At 40.1% G+C, this 13,711-nt stretch overlaps 1 protein-coding gene across 4 annotated transcripts in view; it reads left to right on the top strand.

Annotated features, from left to right (window-relative positions):
• The window catches only part of LOC6727559 (sex determination protein fruitless), a 100,566-nt gene that overhangs the window by 43,636 nt on the left and 43,219 nt on the right, over positions 1–13,711 (top strand). The window lies entirely within an intron of this gene.

Genomic DNA, 13,711 nt, shown 5'->3' on the forward strand with positions numbered 1-13,711 from the left:
TTGGCCACATTAATTGCATTGCCAAGCGAGAGGTTTTGATCCGTTGGCCACCACACGTCAGTTGCACATTGCGCATACGCCACGTTGGCCAAGATAGAACGATCGACTTAAGACTTATTTATAAAAGGATAGGATCAAACTTGGGTAATGTCTCAAATCCATTTTAAGAAGGAATGCTAAGTTTTGGCAAGCAAGTCCTACGCATTTGTAAATTCAGTTAGGAAGAACGAGAGCCAGCCTGTAATTTATCATGCGAGCTGTGCTAGAGTCCTCATGTCTGGCACAATTAGAAATTAAATTCATCAGCAGACAAAAGACAAACGGAGCCAAAAATTAACTTGTCCCGAACTAAGTGGCGGGGCCAACCTGTCGCCTGCGGCTGACAGAACGAGTGCACAAAGCGAAGGCGTTTTGGCCCAATGCAATTGTGCACTCTGTGTAAATGCAAACAATTTTCGCATATTGCTGACCATTTAATTAGGTTTTTTTCAGCAATTTTTTTTTTCATTTTTCCTAGCTGCCCACGCGCCGCCAGGCTGCAACTCATAAAAATGTACAAATTATGTCTTATTAAGTGTGAAGTGGCACGGGGAGATATCAGCAGCAGTGTGTTTCGCTTTCGACCAAATTATGTGTGCCAAAGGGAAGCATTTGGTATTTTTAGCAGAACATTCATATTTCTTGTCATTTTGCTAGATGACTTCCAGTCCGAGTGCTAACTAGAAACATTCTGGCTTAATTGCACCGGAAGTGCCGTCGTCCAAAAACATTATTTGCTGATGCTTTCGGACATTATTATTATTATTACAGGGGGGCCAATGCAGCCGCCTGTTTATTTTGGCCTTTTTATGTGCGCACATTTATTTAATTTGTTGTTAATGTTTTGGCTCTGAAGCTGTTGTGTTTTTTCTTTTGGCTGTGATTCACATATATATCTTTCGCGCATGTGAATCATAAAATCTTTTTTATGGCCTACACATGAAAAAGAAATTTAAATGTATTATTTTATTATTTTAAAAATAAGCTTGAAAGTTGAGCGCATAAATCCCATTTAAATAAAGATGCACATATAATCTCGTGTTCTTCGATCACTTCTCGCAATCTTTGAAGTTGTCAACTTAAAGCTTTTGGTGCTCGAGGGATTTTCAAGGGGCTCAGCTTCCGAAGGAGATTCCAACTTCGCATCGGAATCGGAGACAGGGTGTGTTGCACACTCGTCTGGACATTGTGGCATATAAATTAATTGACTCATGCCTCCTCAGACCATCCGAACCAACAGATGGGCATGAGTTTGAAGATGGAGTGGCAGTGGGATGTGGGGGCGGACGACGATCTAAGTTGGTCCCAGTTATGAGTCAGTCAAGCCAATAAAAATTGTGCGCTTCGCTAAGTCACTTACAAGCCGCGGAGAAATTTCAGCGGAGCGGCAACTTACAAGCGAAACATGGGAATGTGGCTAAGTCTGCAAGTCGTGGGCAAATCAAATCACAGCCAAGACAAAACAAAGCCACAACTCCCGGCAGTCCTCGTCATCATCATCATCATCATCATCATCACTCGCGGCTTCATCTGCATCCAGTTGTGGAAACTTTTAAGGGCCGCAGAGGAGTTGCAGCAAGTGGCAAGTGGCATGTGTCATAGCTGCTGCAAAAACTGACAAGTGTTTGGTGCACAGAGCAAAATAAATGTATTTCAACTGATATGGGTTATAGTTAAAATCTTTAAAATACAAATACAAATATATCAGATCAGAGAGAACTTATCCCATTAATTTTAATGAATTTTAAGCACTTTTTAACAATTTTTAATGCGAATCATAGTGTTTATTTTTTTCTGTGCTTCAACCAACTTGCAGTGCGATGAGTTGTCGCTGTTCCTGTGTAAATGTTTTTGTTGCATCTAGCAGTTTTCTTACCCATTCTTAACCTCGAATGATAAAGGAGAATCTATTTCGTCATGGGAATCATTCTTGCTTGCCAGAGGCAATTCCGTTTCGGATTTATTTAGTGCTCTTTTACGTTTGAAGAGCTCCATTTAAAGATATTTTATTGATTTACTAGCATATTCACTGTGTGTTGTATGGAAAATACATTTTGGTTCCTACCGAAGCAAACCTTTTAAATTTATGCCTTTATTTATTAACAAATAAAATATTATGCTTTTATGACAAATTTATAATTTCTGCAAATATAATTTCGTATTTATTATCTATCTACAATTTATTAGTAATATATAGATATTTCCATGGAATCAGCTAATAAAGTTTCCTAGCAAACGGCAGTAATAATTATAAGCAGGGCCAAAAATCAACGAAAAGCCAACCACTTTTCAAGGTCAGCTTCGTACCGAAAGTCACTCAAGCAACAGCCGCGTTGTAAGCCACTCGCAAAATTTCAATACGAAAACAAAATACAAAATAAAAACCCAAATTCGCAACAACAAAACGCGGTAAAATAGGTCAGACAGTAGTCAGCCAGCCTATTTAGGTATTCAAATTTTTTTACAGCGCCAAGTCAGCGTGGGACCATCAGTGTGGGGTTAACCAGGGGGGCTTGTTACGTGGATCGGTGAGCGGGGGATCGCGGATTGCGGATCGGTGGACGTGGAGGTGGAGCTGGTGCTTGGAGGTGGCGGTGGGGAGAGTGACGAACGCCCTTTACCTTGCTGACACACATTTTATGCTAAATAGCCGCCGGCAACAGCGGACTGCGAATTGTGACGACGACGGTTGTTTAGTTTATGGTTGCTGGTGGGCTCTTTCAGTGGGTGCTGTTGATATTCCGTTGCTGGGTTAAGCACACATTTTTATTGGTTCTAACTACGGTCAGTACGAGTGTAGGAGTTGCCTAAGTGATTGCTGCTGATTAGAGGCCACTCGTACTACTAATTCCTACAGTTATTTCCACAAGACTTTCTTTGTTTGGACTGCCGCTTGGCATTCGTTACACTTTGTTGTATTATGTATCTCAGCTTGTAATTTATCTTTTCTAAAATATCTTTATATTTATTGTACTGTAAATATTGAAAGTTCCTCTGAGTCTTTCTTCCCTTTGAGTCACTCAATAAATCTCTTCAGCTCGCAATCATGAATAATTTGTTATTCGGTTGTTTTCAAGTGGGGGACAACCTTCGAACATTTTGCACAGACTTACACTTGACTTGAACGGCAAGTTGAGGCATAGACATATATTAGCATTTTCTTGTTTATGTTGTTTGGTCTTGCCTTTAAATGAACTTGAAAAAGGCTGTCTGATTTTACAACATTTTAAAATGCAAAGTAGCCAGTCACAAAAACCGTATAAAATACATGTACATAAGTAAATTCCGCAGTTCAATAATTTATTCAACATTTTGCATTTGCCCTCTGCTGCCAAAGCTAATTAAATTTATAAAAATACCTAAAAAAATGAGCTGAAAAAATTAATCAGAACAATAGTGCGCAGATAACTGATTTGCAAGGAGAGAGAGTGCACCACTTTTTTGCACAACTGCATCCTATTATTTGCCTTTACTATAAATATTCAAAATGACTTAATTTTTTGCCACTTATATTTGTTTACCGCCAGTCATCAAAATACGCTTACAAGCGCCAGCCAACTTGGCCGCAACATGACAAAAAAATTTCTGCTGATTTGTTTAAACAAAACGCAGCACAGTTTTCACTCTGAATATGGTTTTTTTTTTGCTTTTGTTTTATTTTTTTAATGTAATTTTTAATGTTTTTTGTGTTGACGCAGCTGGGCTGATTTTTTTTTTTGGGGCCTCTCGCTTTACAATGGCAAACGCCCGGCGCCAAAAATATCGAAGGTCTGGGCGATTCTTCGCCCCTACAGAAATGCACTCTATAAATATGTGCATACTCGTTTTTGGCCATTGGGTCAAGCGAACTTACAATGCTGTAACAGCAAGATAATAAAGTGTAATGCACTGCCATAAAATCAACAAATTTTTATATGTTTTACTCCGCTTTAATGTTCAATTTTGTGGTATCCAATTTAGATTAAGCCATAAATAGGATTATTTACAATTCAAATTATTTGGAGCTTCACAAGCTTGTCAGCTCATAACGCTCTGTTGAATAAAAAACATTCAAACTGATCTCACCCATCTATGTGGAGTATTTGAGAACAAGTTTGAATGCGGCAAAATGTTACCTGCAACGTCAGCGAAACATCCGCCCGCAAAACTTCGGCTTAGGTAGCTTGGCTTGGGTTACCCTCGAAAATTATATAAAAAAAATAACATAAAAATTAAGAATAGACACATGTACATATGTATGTATAAGACATATAACCAAGTTGGCAGATAGTCGTCGACATTTGGCTAAGGCGAACTGCGTTTTGGCCGCATTGCAAGCGCGTGTTCTAATGCGAAATTAATTCAACAAGCTTCTTTTTTTTTATTCTTGCTGCCTTTTTGTAATCTTTGTTTTTTTTTTGTGGCTCTGTATGGTTGGCAAATTAAAATCTTTTAATCAAATGCAAAATGTTCGGGCTAATTTTACTATTTGTTAGTTACCGGCTGCAGTTAACTGGTTTCTCTGCTGCTGGCCAAATGTGGAGCCTTTTGAGGTTTATGTCTTGCCATGCCTTCTGCTGTCGTTAATGAACGAAGGTCAGTTTATATGTTGGCTATATGCCGGTTCGGTTTTGCTTTTGGTTTCGCTTGGCCTGGCCCAGCCGGGCTAAAACCAAAGCTTCGACCGAAAAAAAAAATATATATGAAATAATTTGTTTGGCAACTAATTTGCACGGTTTAGTTATGTGAACAGGAAAACCAAGCAACAACAGCTGCACTCGCGCGTTTTTGTTTTATTAGCTGGGAACTAAATATTAGCGGATGTGGCAAGAATGTGAGGAGCTAGCCTGGAAGTTTGAATGACTGATCTAAAGGATTATTAGGCTAGAAAAGAAGAAAACTATCCTTAAGTAGCCAGAAAGTCTCAGAGTTTATTTGCCTAACCCACTCGTCGTGGTGCAAGTTACCAAAAAGGCTAATTCTTTATCCAGAATCTTGTGCAATTCTCTCGCCTTTCGCCATAGATTACCCCTGAGTCGAGTCAAGCAAAGTCAAGCCACCTTTCACATGCGATCTATCAAAACCAAAGATGGTTCAAAGCGGCCGCCCGGCAAACATACGGCAGGAAAAATACCATAAATATACGGAGCCAGAGATTTGGGATAATATTCCTGGCCTGCGGCCAACACATCCTCCTTCTCGGCCTCTCCTGCCTCCTGCCTCCTGCCCCATGCTCCATGCCACTTTTTGCTCTCGAGGCTTGCGGCTCATGTGAAATGCAAACAGGCAATTAAATGGCGTTGCTGGCTGCACTTGCCCAGATCCAAAAGCCCAGGCCCAGTACATATATACATTATAATACATATATGTACATATATAAGGCTTTGATTCCTCTGTGCGTGTGCTTGTGTGTGTGTTGGGTGCTGCGCATGCGTCCAGTTTTTACAGTTTTATTAACTGCATTTTTATCTAGCAACTGCAACGAGCTGCACGAACTGGCTCTCGAGCGGAAAAAAAGTTGTTGCCGCTGCCGCTGCTGCTGCTGCTGCACGAAATACCCTTTTGGCCAAGAATTTGTAGCCAGCCAAAGGTATTGCCGGTTTTCCACTATTTTTCTCCTCCTCATTTCCAAGGAGAAGGCTGAAAGAAGGAAGCTGGCCCGCACTTGTTGTGGAAAACCAGTCGAGTCTGTCGCTGTCTAACTGTGCTTGCAAGTGCAACTGCAGCAACAGCAACTGCAACTGCAACATCCACGTCCGTTGGCCCAAGCTTATTATTTATAAAAATTTATTTGGCCCACAACAGGCAAACACGATCGAGTTGTAAAGCAGGGGAAAACAACAAACGGCGGACCAGCAGTAGAAATCAAATGATGATAACTTCGGTAGTTTGGCAACAGGGACACTAAATTGCAAGTTAGAAGAAATATTTTAAATCAAGCTCTTAGTGCCTCTAAAAGGTATGGTTATAAAATAAATAAATTTGTTTAGATAATTAAAATATTTTAATTCAAATAATAGTTTTTTAATTTCAAATATATATATTTCTGTTGAGTTGAACGTCTTTTAATACTTGAACTCATTTGTTCGCCATCCCTAGTTCGAATTCCTTAACTTATTCCTAATGTTGTGGCAAGTTCTTCTGCGGAAATGGGGGGGTTGCTAAAAGTACAAGAAAGCAGAAGGCAAAGGCTGCCTGTCTTGTTTGTCTGGTTGTTGTAATAGAGATAGCTTTTGGCTTCCTTATAGGGGCAATCAAGCAGGCTACTTGGCGTTGCAGTTGCAGTTGCAGTTACCGTTGCAACTGGCAGTTGCATATTTACCCAGGAATGTCAACAATTTCCTTTTAATAATTTGCCAGTTTGACAAGTTTTTTCCCCCCCTTTTTTTTGTATTTCTGTTGTTGCCCCTCTGATTGATGCGAATAACAATTGCTGGGGACCAGAGCAATCCTCGTTTGGGCAATTAATTAATCGGGCAAATAGTGGCGGACGAGCATCTGCCGCTTAGTGCCCCTTGTTGGCTTAGTGCAGCTCCAAAGTTGGCTGCAAATCTCGTCTGCCGCAACAACATTTTGAAAGTCAATATTGAAACTAGCTGCCAACGATGGAACGATGGGCAAATAGCCAGTGGAGAGCCGAGCACTGTTCAGATGCAGATACACCACTCGACACTTGGTTACTAAGCCAACACTTCAGGAGTTGACTTTTGCCACCTCTTCCAAGGGATTCCGGCTGCCTTTCGGTATCGCAACCGACTTGTGGAATTTCGCACGACAATTTGAGCGGCGCACTTTTGTTTTGTCTTCTTTTCGTCAATTATGCAAATTTCCGGGCTTTAAATGCATTTAAAATGGGTTCTAAACTGAACGATTTTGGTATTACTTTTGGTTTGCCACTTGGTATTACTTTTTAAATTTTTGTGTAGGGCATTCATTATTTTTGACGTATATATTTCAAAGAAGATATACAATTTAATTTATTTTCTATATTTAAACCATTGATTAAAAACTTAAGATTTTATACAAAAAGAGCTGTTTTTTGTTATCCTTATTTCGATAAATTTCGATTATTGTTGTTTCTACACAATTTTAGGTAATAAACAGAAATTTCCAAGAAATTTCCCAACTCACCGACTATTCCATTTAACATAGTCTTGCTTGTGCAAATGCGTAGCTATCCAAACAAATTAAGTTCAAATAAAAATAGAGCACTTGCTAATTCAGCTCGTATGCTTTTAATGAAGATTGACGGGTACTCAATGTGTCCTGGCCAACCTGCTGCAGGCGCTGGAAATGGGGAAAATGGGTAAAATGGGGAAAAAGGCGGAGGAAAACGGGTGAAAAGAGGCGAAGCTGCTCGGTTTCCTGATCGCTATTGCCTGACTTTTCCGTTGGCTTTGATGATTTGATTTGATCGAAATTGAGTTGCATGTTGCTGTTGGTCGAGAGTGGCAGGCTTGGATCGCCAATACTAGTAGCCATCGAACAAAAAACATAACAAAACAACAAAAAATAAAACACCCAGTAGAGGTAAAGAGAAATGATTGTAATTTGCACTCCGTTTACACGATGCTTGTGGCAATTTGGGCGTGGTCGCACCTGGTTTGTTAGCTAGTCCTAAGATTAGAGCTGCTTCGGCTAATATCTATACATCTACATCTATATCTATAGCTAATCAATGAACATGTTTGTACGTAGCTTAGACTTAAGACATTGCCCAGTCAAAACTGGTAAACCAAAATAACTAACAAGCGCAACTCAATAAACTCGTGTCTTGCCCGAATATAAAAAACAAATGTAATCGACAAATATTTATCCCATATACATATGTACGTACTTAAATGGAAAGCATCTTTAGGATTTTTTTTCGAACATTTTTGGTTATTTTATTTTCCATTAAGTGCATCAGTTTTTGTTTGAAACACACACATTAATCACACTGCCTTAACAATTCCATACTAATTCTGTTTTTTCTACTTTTCTAGGTAAGTTCAACTGATGACTAATGACTCTGTAATTTGCTACAATATCATTATTATCACGCCCATCGAAACTAATAGCCTACAAATAAACAGGTAAAATAAGCTATATAATATTATGACTTTACTTTGGAAGTTTGTGGTATTTACAAATATATCATCAAATATTGCACCCACGCATTGATTACTACGTATTCTTCTTAACAAAACAAGCATTTTTGTAAGTGAAGAAAGTTAATACGATTTAGCCCTCAATTAAGCAAAGCCCCTATCCGTAGAGGAGAAACCTTAAACAATCCCCGCCTGAATTATAATGCAAATTTAATTTAATCGCAAGGGTGCAAGCATTTAAGCAAAGCTCCGGCGGGATAACTCTTTCAACGCGGAATTCCCGCGGTCAAGGATTCCCCGTTTTGTTGCTCCCCCTGTTTTTTTTTTCGGTTGAAATTCCACTTTCACGCCCCCAGTACACTGACCACAAACCGGAAAAAAACAAGGAGAATGCAGCTTGAGTGGAAAAAAGGAATTGGCCGCTGGGGAAAAAGCGCAACAGCTGAAGGGCAAAGAAAACACAAAAAATAAAACAAAACAAAAAACAAAAAGCACAAAATAAAACGGGTAGCGGAAACTGGAGAGCGCTTAACCCAAAGTGTCGTAAAAAACGCATAATAAAGTGCTTGCCCCACTTGGACACGCCCAGGAAAAAAACACCAAAAAAAAACAAAAAAAAGACGAAACCCGAAGCAGAAGAACGAGAGCGTCTGCCATAATTGTTGGTCGAATAATTGCTGTAATTTTGAATGCAATAAAGTTTAATGCGCGCAGATAAATTTTCGTTTAAGCCAAAAGCGCGGAGGTGGCACACGCCGCCGTCTTCTTCATTCCTTCCTCCCGATTTTCGCTTGTCTTTGCTGGTGGGACAACGCGGCGTATGCGCAACTTTTTAATACGCACTGTGTCCGCTTTTCGTTTTATGGCTGCCATTCCTTTATGACTTCATTTTGTAAATACGCCACAATTGCAACTGCAACGTGGGCAGCAATAAAGCGACAGGCAGCGGCTACAAATTAATTAAACAAATAAACAAAAACCGAAACAAGACATGGCTCTAACATGGCGATGGAGTGACCAAAGGAAGGAAACAAAAAAAAAAACAAAACAGAATCTATGCAAATTTGCATGATGTCAGCGGCCAAAAAAGCAGCCAGATTATGTTTTGTCTGGCGTAGGCCGCTTGCATCTGTCAGATGCAGATACAAATACGGATCCCTCGGTGATCGCTATCGGTTACCAACTTGCTCCTTGACCACTACCATTACTCATCATAAGTGTGTCGCCAGAAAGCTACCTGCTAAAAAAGCAAATGCACTGAAAAAAAATAGTACAATTAGAACTTTAATTTTGAATAATACTTATAGGCATTTAAATTAATCAGAAGTATATCTTTATATCTCAAAGAACAGTTTTTATCTTACTATTTTTACCATATTTATTTGTAATTCAATGTTTACTCTAAAATTGTTTTCGGTGCTTCAAAACCTTTTGCGTTGGCGTTGCTTTTGGGTCAGATCGCGACTCTGGCTCCTTTTTGGCATTGTTCTTGGTGGTCGGAGGTTGGGCCCTGGTTCGTGATTCGTAATGAAGTCAAGGAGAACATTTGCGACCGGTTTTACCTTAGCTTGGGCCAGAGCTTCGCCGTCTCCTAGCCTAACAAAATCGCGTGGGTGTGCCACAAACAGCAGTGGCAGCTGGAAAACACAAGAAAAAAACAACTGACCACAGCAGCTATCTTGTTAGCCCAAACCGCACTGACGGATTGCTTTCTAATGGATGCCAAATGCAGGCCGATGCCGCCTGACCCTTTGCACATTTGGCCGCCATCTCCTGGTCTTCCTTCCCTTCGAGTTTTCTTGGCCTGAAGTTGGCGTGACCACCACAGATTTTCCCCCAACCCCTTCTCTTATCTAATTTGCAATAGCATGAAGAATTCGGCTAGATTTTGCGGATGTTTTAACCTATTAATGGATTTGAGTAAGCCTAATTAATTCTAAGGTATTTAACTTCTTTTACTGAGTTCATATTCATATGGATGCAAATTAATCCAGTGAATAATATTCATTTTCAATGTGATTTAACGGATTTTAATTGATTTTCAATATTCAGAAACATAATCTTAATCAACCTCCACCTTCCCAAAAAATACCTTACCATATTCAAACAATTTAGAAACAATAAGAATTTTTGGGAGCATTCGATTCTCCGCATATATATATGCCAAGGGCATTCTCACTTCGACTTGGCCAAATCGTAACCTTTCTAACCAATTTTTCTGCGGCTGCCGTTGGTCGCCTGAAAACGGTTAAATCGCCGCAGGCGCGTAACCTGTCTTAAGACCTTTTGCGCAAGTGCAAAAATTGGCCAAAGTGGCGGCGGCGGCGGTGGCGGTGTTGGTGGCGGCATTTAGCCAGGCTTAAGTCTGGGCCCAAGCCGGTGTCCAAAAATGGGGAATGGGCATTGGGCATCGGGTGGTGAGGAGAGGAGGAAGAGAAGAGGGGAAGAGTCGCCGTCTAAGCCAAAGTTCTCGTATCTGTGTCGTTTGGCTTTGGCCACTTTTGGGCTCGCAGCATGCGATCACCATATTTGGCCAAAACTGCATTTGCTGAGCTGGCCAAAAAGCCAAGCGAAAAAATCCATTGCACGCCACTTGACTTGCCAGTCTTACTCGTATTTGGTTAGACGTCGCCCTAGGCTAGTCTTAACTAAAAAAAAAAAGAAGAAAAACCCCACAACCCCCTTTTTGGGCCGGTTTATGTTTTTGCATGCCTCTCATAAATCCCAGAGAATTCTCATTTTCTCTCCAGCCGCTGTTACTGGTAATTCAAGCTCACATTTGACTTTTAACTTTGGGCCAAGATAGCTAGCCAGCCAGCCAGCCAGTTGGCCAAATGTGCAACGTGGCCAAATATGCCGCGGCCATTTTGGCCATATGTGCGCGCACTGCGAATGGCGATGGCCTTACCCTATTCTCCAACTCCATCTTTTTCATTCTAGGTGTGAGCAGCGCGTCTTTTGGCCATCGACGATAGCCGATAGCCGAGATTTGCGTGAGCGATAATCGTTGATTTATTTCAATGGTTTTCGACGCGGCTTCTGGGAATAAATTTCGAATGCAGCGGTAGCAGCCTCACGATCTTGGCCATTATCGAGCCAATCTAACAGCACTTTTTATAATTTTCTTGCGTTTTACATAGAGCAGATTGCTTTGGGCCTTGTTTGCGAACTCATTTTAGACAGGAGTTGGTTATAACTTATTTTTATCAAGTTATTACAAGTTATTAATAGAATTTATTAACTCCACTAGAACCTGCTGCATGTAAATATTTAATTAAACAATGGAGGAACCCTTTAAGCCAGCCAAGTGGACAGCGTCTGGCGCTCGGCGAGCTTAGCCAAGCAGATCCGAGCTAATCAAATTAAGGCCACGCTTTAAGAATTAACGCGGCTTGTAAATAGTTTTAACGGTGCTGAAGTAATGCGCGCCATCAAAACCGTTGCACCGTGCCAGCAGCAACAAAAAAAAAAAACAACAATAATAATAACAATAACAACTGCAACAGCAACAACGGTGGCAACTAGCGAAAATATAAAAAAATTAGAAAGAACAAAAAAAAAATATAAACAGTAAGGCAGCGATCCAAAAACAAAGGCAACAACATCGGAAACAACAGCAACCACAGCAAGCATATAAACAAACATAATCGGTGGCGCCACGACACGCTTCGCGGGTCAAAAGCGGTTGCAGTTGCAACTTGCCCGCTGCAAAAAGCCAAAAACAAATGGAAGAACAACACCGGCAACTTCCCTGGCTGACCGAAAACAAAATATATATATATACCTATATATATATGTTGAAAAGCATAAAAAACACACATAAAGAAATACATCGCAGGGTGAAGCGAAAAAATCTCTAAACACAAGGAAGAAATGCAAGGAGCAAAGCGTACAAAAAAAATAAAGAACTGCACATGCAACGTCAACAGAAGGAGAGCTAGGAGGTTGGTAAAAGGGGGGGAGAAAGGGGCGCAAGGCTAACACAAGCCAACTTGCATGTATATGTGTTTATTTTCCAGCCAGCAAAAGGCAGAAAAACCCGCCCGGCTAATCCATCAATAAAGCGAAAAGGTTTCGTGACTCACACTTTAAATACTCTTACTTATTTAGTTAGTATTTAACTTCTGCACTTAAGTGTACATTTATTTGAGGAACCCTTAAAGTAAGTAATCTATATAAAGGTTCTTCAAGTAGACACTATATTCCCAAACATTGCTATTTAACTGCAAGCTTAAGATACCAATTGAATATGACTAAAAGCTTACTCTTATTCTTATTCTCACTTTTTCTATGACTTTGTATAAGAATATGTTATATAATATGCAAAATCTGAATCCCAGTCGAAAGTATCCCAATTTCGTAAGCGTATCTCAAGCGAGTGTGAGCCACGAGTCCGGGTGAAGTAAAGGTGGAAAAGCGGGAAGGGCTGCTGTGCTTACTTTATGGCTGTGGATTTTTCATGACTTAACTCGGCTGCACTTGGCTGCCCTGGCAGTTGGTTTATAAATTTTTCTTTTGCCTTCTGCTCATTATTATGATTATTATTTTTGAGCCGTCTGCTGGCGCACACTTCCATCGCGATTGAACGTATGTACATATAATCAGTGCGCGCATCTTGCAGATACCATATGTATCCCTATCCCCTAACCGTCTGCTAGCAGCCACTTAACGGTGGTTCAGTTTACATACATATGGATGGATGTATCTTCTATCTGCACTCGCCAGTTAGTAGTTAGCAGTTAGCAGTAAGCCGCAGTTAATTTATGTGTAATTGCCCGGGCGTTGCGCTTGCGTTCAGTTGGGGTGTCCGCTAATGGGCTAATGGCCATATGACTGGGCATTAATATCCAGCTTAAGTAATGAGCAGCCAGCAGTTGCTTTTTGCCACTGTTGTTGTCTGTGCTCACTTAGGGCTAACAAAAGGAATGGAAAACCCCAAGGCACACTTGAGTGTGTAAAAAGGAAGCGCCATTGATTGTAAATTAAACGCTTATTACTGACGGGAGCGAGTTACAAATGAAAGATGAACTGCAAATTGGCCAAGCAGTTACACCAGGATGATGGATTAAATCTGCACTTCTGGTTTTTAGATTCGAAAAATATCAGATATATCAGACCTTCTAGATTGACATTTAAAATTAAATAATTAAGTATATTTTAAATATATAAAGATACAAACTCTTGCACCTACACCTTTTTGTATTGAAAAACATTTTATATGAAGTGTTTAAATATAATTTTGTATATAATTACATATCCCCTATTCCGTTGTATAGCAATATTATACTATATTTATATTATAAACCGAATAAAAGCCGAATTTTCTAGCTCGAATTGCTGTTAAAATCTTACTCGTTCATGAATATCAATTTGTATCGCAACCATGAACGATTATTTTTCACCCGAATACTCAGCTGTGCAAATAAGCCAATTGTAACATTTCTAGTCCAAACAAGCACACTACAATTAAGCCATTTTGGCAACAGTGGCCATAGCGATTTGCCAATGTTTTAAGGTCAGTTAGGGCGGTATTAACTCATTGTCGACACGTGCCTGCCAATGAGCCGTGTAAAAGTGGCAATCGGAGCGCCGAAATCAGCCAC

Source organism: Drosophila simulans, chromosome 3R (assembly GCF_016746395.2).
Source record: "Drosophila simulans strain w501 chromosome 3R, Prin_Dsim_3.1, whole genome shotgun sequence".
NCBI classification, from domain to species: Eukaryota; Metazoa; Arthropoda; class Insecta; order Diptera; family Drosophilidae; genus Drosophila; species Drosophila simulans.